Below are 6556 nucleotides of genomic sequence, written 5' to 3'. Positions count from 1 at the left end.
GGCGTCTGAAAGGCGCATCAAATATAGCCGGAGTTGCTCCGCAAGCAGATTTCAGTGGAGCTTTATTTTTCTGCCAGCTGTGTGCTTTTCGAAAGCTTCAAGGAAAAAGCTGTCTATACATTTATATAGGCGGCTGTCACGCGCCTATCTCAATTGAGCTTTCATATAATCGCATATCGAGCTATTATCCTGCAAGGCACATATCTTCCTTTTATAAGTAAATTTCAAACTATTTGTACAATAATGGCAACAATATCACATAAAGCAGCAATCTTTACAAATATTGTGTAAACCTTTTGTTAGGAAATTACCGATCTTTTCCACACACGCCTTCACACAATTTAAACAATTTTAATGTTAAAAGAAGTCCGAATAATCACTCATCTACAATAATAACAAAATCGTAAAATCTATAGCGCATCAAGAAAACATCATTTTTCCAACGGCGTCGCAAATCAAACGATCATTAATAAAATTTTTAAACTTGACAAGTTCATTGCTAAACCCACACACTTTCTGTCCTCTTGAGAGTCCGGTTGTCCCCGCGCTCAGACGATCACCCGATATCGTTATTGATGCATGAAATGGCACCTTTTTGGCCCCCGTCCTCCTTAACGACATTCCATTCCGTCTGCTGGCCGGGCACGACGCACTGTATGGTGGCCATCACCCAAACAACAAATCTTCCGTGTGTTGATCGGATTCGTAGTGTGCTCACGTTGAACATCTCATTTCATTAACCGTACTCGACTAAACAGATGCGCGATCCATGTTTCGCTAATGTAAATAAACCAGACGATTTCGGCTCGGTTTAAAGGGATCATCTTGCGGTCGGCTGGCTCGCAGTAGCTACCCGATCGTGATTTCGATCGAGTGGCCAGCGTTTTCCCCGCCAGCGGCTCACGCGCACCGTGTCACGGGTGATGACGACGACCCGACGACGGCTAAGCGGACCGCCCGCGCCGCCGCCGGCTGCTATTTTTAACCATACTGGTGGAAATTTGTAGTTGTTCGAGTGTATGTGGGACCCTCGGTGGTACAATGGAGGGGGGAAAATTCTCTGAGTTTTCACGGAAAACATTGTTCAGTTTAATACATTTCGAATAAGCAAACAGACGGGATCGCGATTCAGTGCACGCCGCGTTAGTGCCTTTGTTTCACGCGACCAGCAAATTTTTCGTTGCGATTTTTTCGTTGTTTTTCACCGCGAGAAACCTCTACAGCACGCCCCGTGAAAAAAGCTAACCGACGGTGGAACAGGTGCAAAACTGCTGAATGGATAGTGTTTAAAATGCTTGAAAATTCCAACGCCAAATGGATTCATCGGGAGTGCGGAAGCATATGCGTTCATGAGGGTCCGACTTTTTTTTTGTTGCTGTGTTGTTTGTTAAACAATTACAGGTGGTATTTTGCCAAGGCTCGTTCGGAGGAAAATTCCATTACGATGCACCGGGAAACATCAACTTTTGATGGAATTTTTTCGTCCGGAATCTCGACCCGAAGCGAAGTGAATGGGGGTTTGATCCGAAAAAGGATGAAGTGAACCGGTGTAGCAGCTCGCGCTGGAGCTACATTTGTTATAGGAATTCAACATAAAAGTTTGGGGACACAATGAAAATTACAGCGAATTCAAAAGGAAAATAAGTGAAATTGCGGGAATGTGTGGTAAACTGTTGATTGAATACAACCGACAGGGACGACCTTCGGAGGTTGTTGGCAGTTGGGGAGATTCTCCACGTGTAATTTCAGTTGTTGCCTAAAAGAATAAAAATGCATTTTTTAATTTTCTGTCTCATTTTCCACAATTTGTTTCGTGTATTGTGCGTTTGCCTTCTGGATTCGAAGGAACGGATGTTCGCTCAAATGCGTAGTGTGCAGGTAAACTTTTGCATCATTCGCGCTCACTAACGGAATCCAGAGTGGCTTCAAATGTCAAGATAACAAAATTGATCATAACTTTGATTAGCAGTTAAAAAAAAGTCTGTTCTTTCTGGGCTTTCAATAAGACTGACAGGCCCAATACGCTCACCGAAAAAGGAAGAAAAACCCTTGTAAAAATTGGTTAATGATAGGAGACTTAGATTCAATATGGCCTTCCTTTTGCTATCCAAGATGGCTGTCCAAAGCTCAAGATGGAAGTCTATACAAGATATTCTATCAACTAAACGCGTAGTTTGTTGGATATTTTTAATATGCATTTAATATTTCCCATGGGAATGATGTCGAAAGATTATAGATGGCGGAGTTTTATGACGAATTATCCACTGAAAACATGATTTTTATTCTTGACGGCAATGTCTGAAAACCAAAAGTGATGCCTATCGTGATTTTTATTATTATTATGTGGACAATTTAGTTAGCATCTTCTACATTTTCAAGCATAAGTGAACTGCGTAATCTATATCTGTGGCACTTTTGCTCAATAATTCCCCTCAGAGCTAGCATAGAAACAAAATTCAGTTTGCTTCTTAAACCGAACATGTCTGTACCTGAATGCGCTGCGTCGGGAGAACGAATGACGAGGGAAACAAACCAAAAATTTCATTCATCGCAGCGGGCATGAATTCAATTTCGTTTTCTTTCAAGTTCACGCATGGATATCAATTTTTTAAGCTCTGATTTTACGTTGCGGCAAAGTGCACTCGGCATCTATTATATTCTGACTATTTTACATTACTGGTGTTGAACCGAATGATACCAATCATATTGATAGATTCGAGTATTTTTTATGTCTCGTTTTGAAATTAAATTTTGAAGCTCTAATATGAAAAAGAGTCTCAGCGTGGCATGGAGCAGAAATGGTTCCGTAATGCTGGGAATCATTTCTATGATTGTACTCACCCTCGACAGTTGTTCATACCTGGTCAATATAAGGGGCCCCTTAGCTCAATAGCGCTCAGGTACCCTCGATACTCGATATCGTGATAACCGTCGCCCTAAGCGCAGATACCTCATCACACGAATGAAATCTCGACCATTCCACTATGTTCCGGATATTGTGCGGAGAGACTTGACCCTTTGTTGTCACTCCTGTTTCGAATACCAATACAAATAATGTGACATCCGCAGGTACGTTTAGAGTCGAACCATACTCCGAGATATTTGAATGTGTCAATGTGAACGTTTAGAGTCGAACCATACTCCGATATATTTGAATGTACCTGAGCAATAGTTTGACCCATAAATTGAAGCTGTAGTTCCACTGGTTCACGCTTTCTTGAAAACATGCCTAGCTCAGCTTTCTCTATGGAAAACTCGATACCCAGCTGAAAAGCCCAAGCAGACAAATTGTCCCACAGTATCTTGCAATTATTCTTGCAAATCTACAGATTTGGGTCCTATAATAGAGATCACACCGTCAATTGCAAGCTGCCTTAGTGTGCAAGACATTTGTCAATGTCATTCTCGTAAAACTTGTAGAGAAGGCGGCTATGACATGAGCCCTGGAAACGACCCATGTTTCTAATTTGTGATGTCGAGAAATCATCATGCGAGACAGCAAGTTTAGCATCTGTAAGCATAGGCCATTTGAATTTCTGCTGAGGGCAACGAAAGACATTCGTTCGTCTCTTTGCCTTTGAGGAAGCCAAATTGTTTCTTTGCCTTTGCGGAAGCCATTTGCTTCGACCCAACTAGGCTAAACAGGATAATTTTTTCGAACAACTTTTGTCTACAGGACAGCATTGTAATCGGTCGATACGAATTGTGGTCGGAGGCTGGTTTTCCTGGTTTTTGGAAGGCGATGATCTTCACTTGCCTCCAGTCGTGAGGGACACCTCAAGAAACTTATAAAATAAATTCAGCAAGAGTCTCTTGGCAGAGTCTGACAGATTCTTCACCAAGTTGAATTTGATTCTGCAAGAGAGCAAGTGAGAACTCCACCATCGTAAAAGGTGTTTCCGTTGCGCTCTCATGAGGGGACGTGACGTTTTCTGTTCCGGGGCGGAATCCGAACAAACCTTCTTGGCGAAATCAAATATCCAACGGTTTGAATATTACACGCTCTCACCTACATCTGTGAGAAGTATTTCACTTTTTTTGGTTCAATATTTTTAATCTAATGATTTTAGGTGCCCAGATTTTGTCGCAAACAAGCTTTAATAGCGCTACTTATCTTGAATAACGGTATACATGCAGCTCTCAAGAAACGAAACACTGCTACTGCTCTGCTGGTCGAATAACGGTTAACGCGCATACACGAAAGAAGAAAAAAGCCAAAATCTCGAAGAGGCTGAGAACGCACAAGATAACCTTGAAAGCAGATTAGCACAATTCTTTATAGCTTACATTGCCCGGACTGGAAAGATCTACTTATGGCTCCGAGAGTCACTGTATATAAATGGAAAAGTTGGGCTACAGGCAGATCGTCATCGTCGTACCAAAAATATCGATATTCCAGGTTTGCAGATGCTAAACAGTCATCAAAATCCCATCATTTTGGATCTTGGCTCGCCATGTTGAATTTTTGTATAACAATTAATATCATTATTAAACTTACAAACATCCAACCATTCCAAACATTCTCATTACTAAAAACTTGCAATTTCAATAGCCTCAGATGGTTCTTCGTCATAAAATGACCATTATATTAAATATAAGTCCGACATTTTGGATTTTAAAATCGCGGCAGCTATTAATTTTCTTGTTCTAGATGGCCTTCTTAAACGATATATATATATATATATATATATATATATATATATATATATATATATATATATATATATATATATATATATATATATATATATATATATATATATATATATATATATATATATATATATATATATATATATATATATATATATATATATATATATATATATATATATATATATATATATATATATATATATATATAATCGCCTGGTTAAGAACGCCGTTTTGAAATGGTTTCCAGAATCTTAATTTTATATCGTTATATTTGGATGATCCTCAAAAATACTTTTTCAATGTCGTTTCAACTATCATTCCTACGAGCTTCATATATTCTATGAAGTAATTCCAATAGTCAAAATACAAAATTTTCGTTAACAAATATTTTTTCCTATCTCACATATTTGCGAAGATAATAGACATTTTTTAACAACCAACTGTTTTTCTTCAAATCATCTACTGCAGACAACACGTGACAAGTGGAATCCATTGAGCTTTCTAGAGTTCATGTAGCACTTCTGACTGCAACTAAGCTGACTGCACTACAGGTGCCATGGAAACTTCAAAAGAAGAGAGCGGCCCAATTTTATTATTTTTTCAAAAAATAGTTTGATCAGAATTCTTGGATTAATATACCAATCACAAGTAAAATATTCTCGAGCTGTTGATTTCAGTTTTGGTTAAACCAGATTAATATAAAGCGCAAAGATAAATTATGAGTCACGGCGACGTATGCTCGACCAACCAAAAAATCTCTATTCTTTATCCTGTAGCAAGAAACGCGAGACTTGAATCCAAATCCTGATTCTAAATCATCTGAAAGGGATTCGCCAACATAGTGTTGATTGATTTTAAAGCCTTCTCTTCGCGAAGTGGAATGTTTATTGAAAGACAAAATAAGGCTTTTCTGAAGCCACATTATATCCAGTTTCATCACATAAGGAACGTGGTTTTGCCTACGTTTAGTATGTTAAGAATAACTGTTTTGTAAGCCCCGTTGTTTAAAAGCAGACTTCAACAAAAATTGATAGATTAGTTTAAAGACATCTTCGTGTTTAAATCGTAACCAACATATAATTTAACAGAATTTTATTGGCATACTGTTCCTTGTTTTCCGTTGATTATCATATTGTTATATCAGCCTTATTATAATGCATGGTCAAATGACATAGACAAACGAATTCTCGGTACATGCATTTCTGATTTTAGTTAGCTCAGTTCGAAGTAAAATGCGTCAAAATGAGTGGAGTTGTTTGTAGTGTGTGTACTTTTAGTATATTAGATTTTTTTAGTTTTACAACCAAAGGTTGTTCACGAAAAGCGGCCAAAAATTAATTAGTCGTCTAAAGTAGGAAAAACATGCAGTTTGTGATATGTAATATTTAAAAACAATTTCGAATGATTCTCATAAACTTTTACACAGTTTTTTTTCCTTTTTTTATTAACGACTAAGAGTGAGTCAATTTTCCTTTTTTTATGTTTTTAACGACATTCAATTAGCAAGGCACTGGAAAGTGAAGTATATTTTTCAATATTAAGAGCCAAAGTACTCAAGGGAGAGCACGGAGTTAAAGGAAAAAAGCTTAGAAAAGCGTGGAAAAGTGTCATATGAGCAAGCGTATAGTTTACCGGCGACTTAACCCTTTGTCTGCGGCATGTCCACAGTAGTATCTGTAACTTCTCTCCCTTCTACTTTTATTAACCTTCTACTTTCATTAAATTTGCATTTTATTTTTAGCAGCTTTGGATGGCGGAAACTTTTTATGGAAATAAGAAATGCCAAAGACGCTAAATTATTCCAAAAAAACGGAATCAATCTATACCACACATGGTGTAGCAAAAGTCTACTCCAACTTAACGTAAAGAAATGTAACTCAATAACCTTCAGCAGAAAAAC

The 6556-nt window shown here is 38.0% G+C and overlaps 1 protein-coding gene across 2 annotated transcripts in view; it reads left to right on the top strand.

Annotated features, from left to right (window-relative positions):
- The first annotated feature begins 859 nt into the window (after positions 1-859).
- The window catches only part of LOC131691916 (ras-related and estrogen-regulated growth inhibitor), a 29130-nt gene continuing 23433 nt past the window's right edge, over positions 860-6556 (top strand). The window contains exon 1 of one of the 2 annotated variants that reach the window (XM_058978662.1): positions 860-1260. The gene's annotated coding sequence lies outside the window, so the exon portion shown is untranslated. Of the gene's footprint in view, positions 1356-6556 lie in introns of both variants that reach the window. The other variant, XM_058978663.1, reaches the window with a different exon arrangement.

The sequence above is a fragment of the Topomyia yanbarensis genome, chromosome 3 (genome assembly GCF_030247195.1).
Source record: "Topomyia yanbarensis strain Yona2022 chromosome 3, ASM3024719v1, whole genome shotgun sequence".
Taxonomy (NCBI): domain Eukaryota; kingdom Metazoa; phylum Arthropoda; class Insecta; order Diptera; family Culicidae; genus Topomyia; species Topomyia yanbarensis.
Note: the sequence above shows the minus strand (reverse complement) of the source record. Positions and strands in the feature narration are given on the sequence as shown.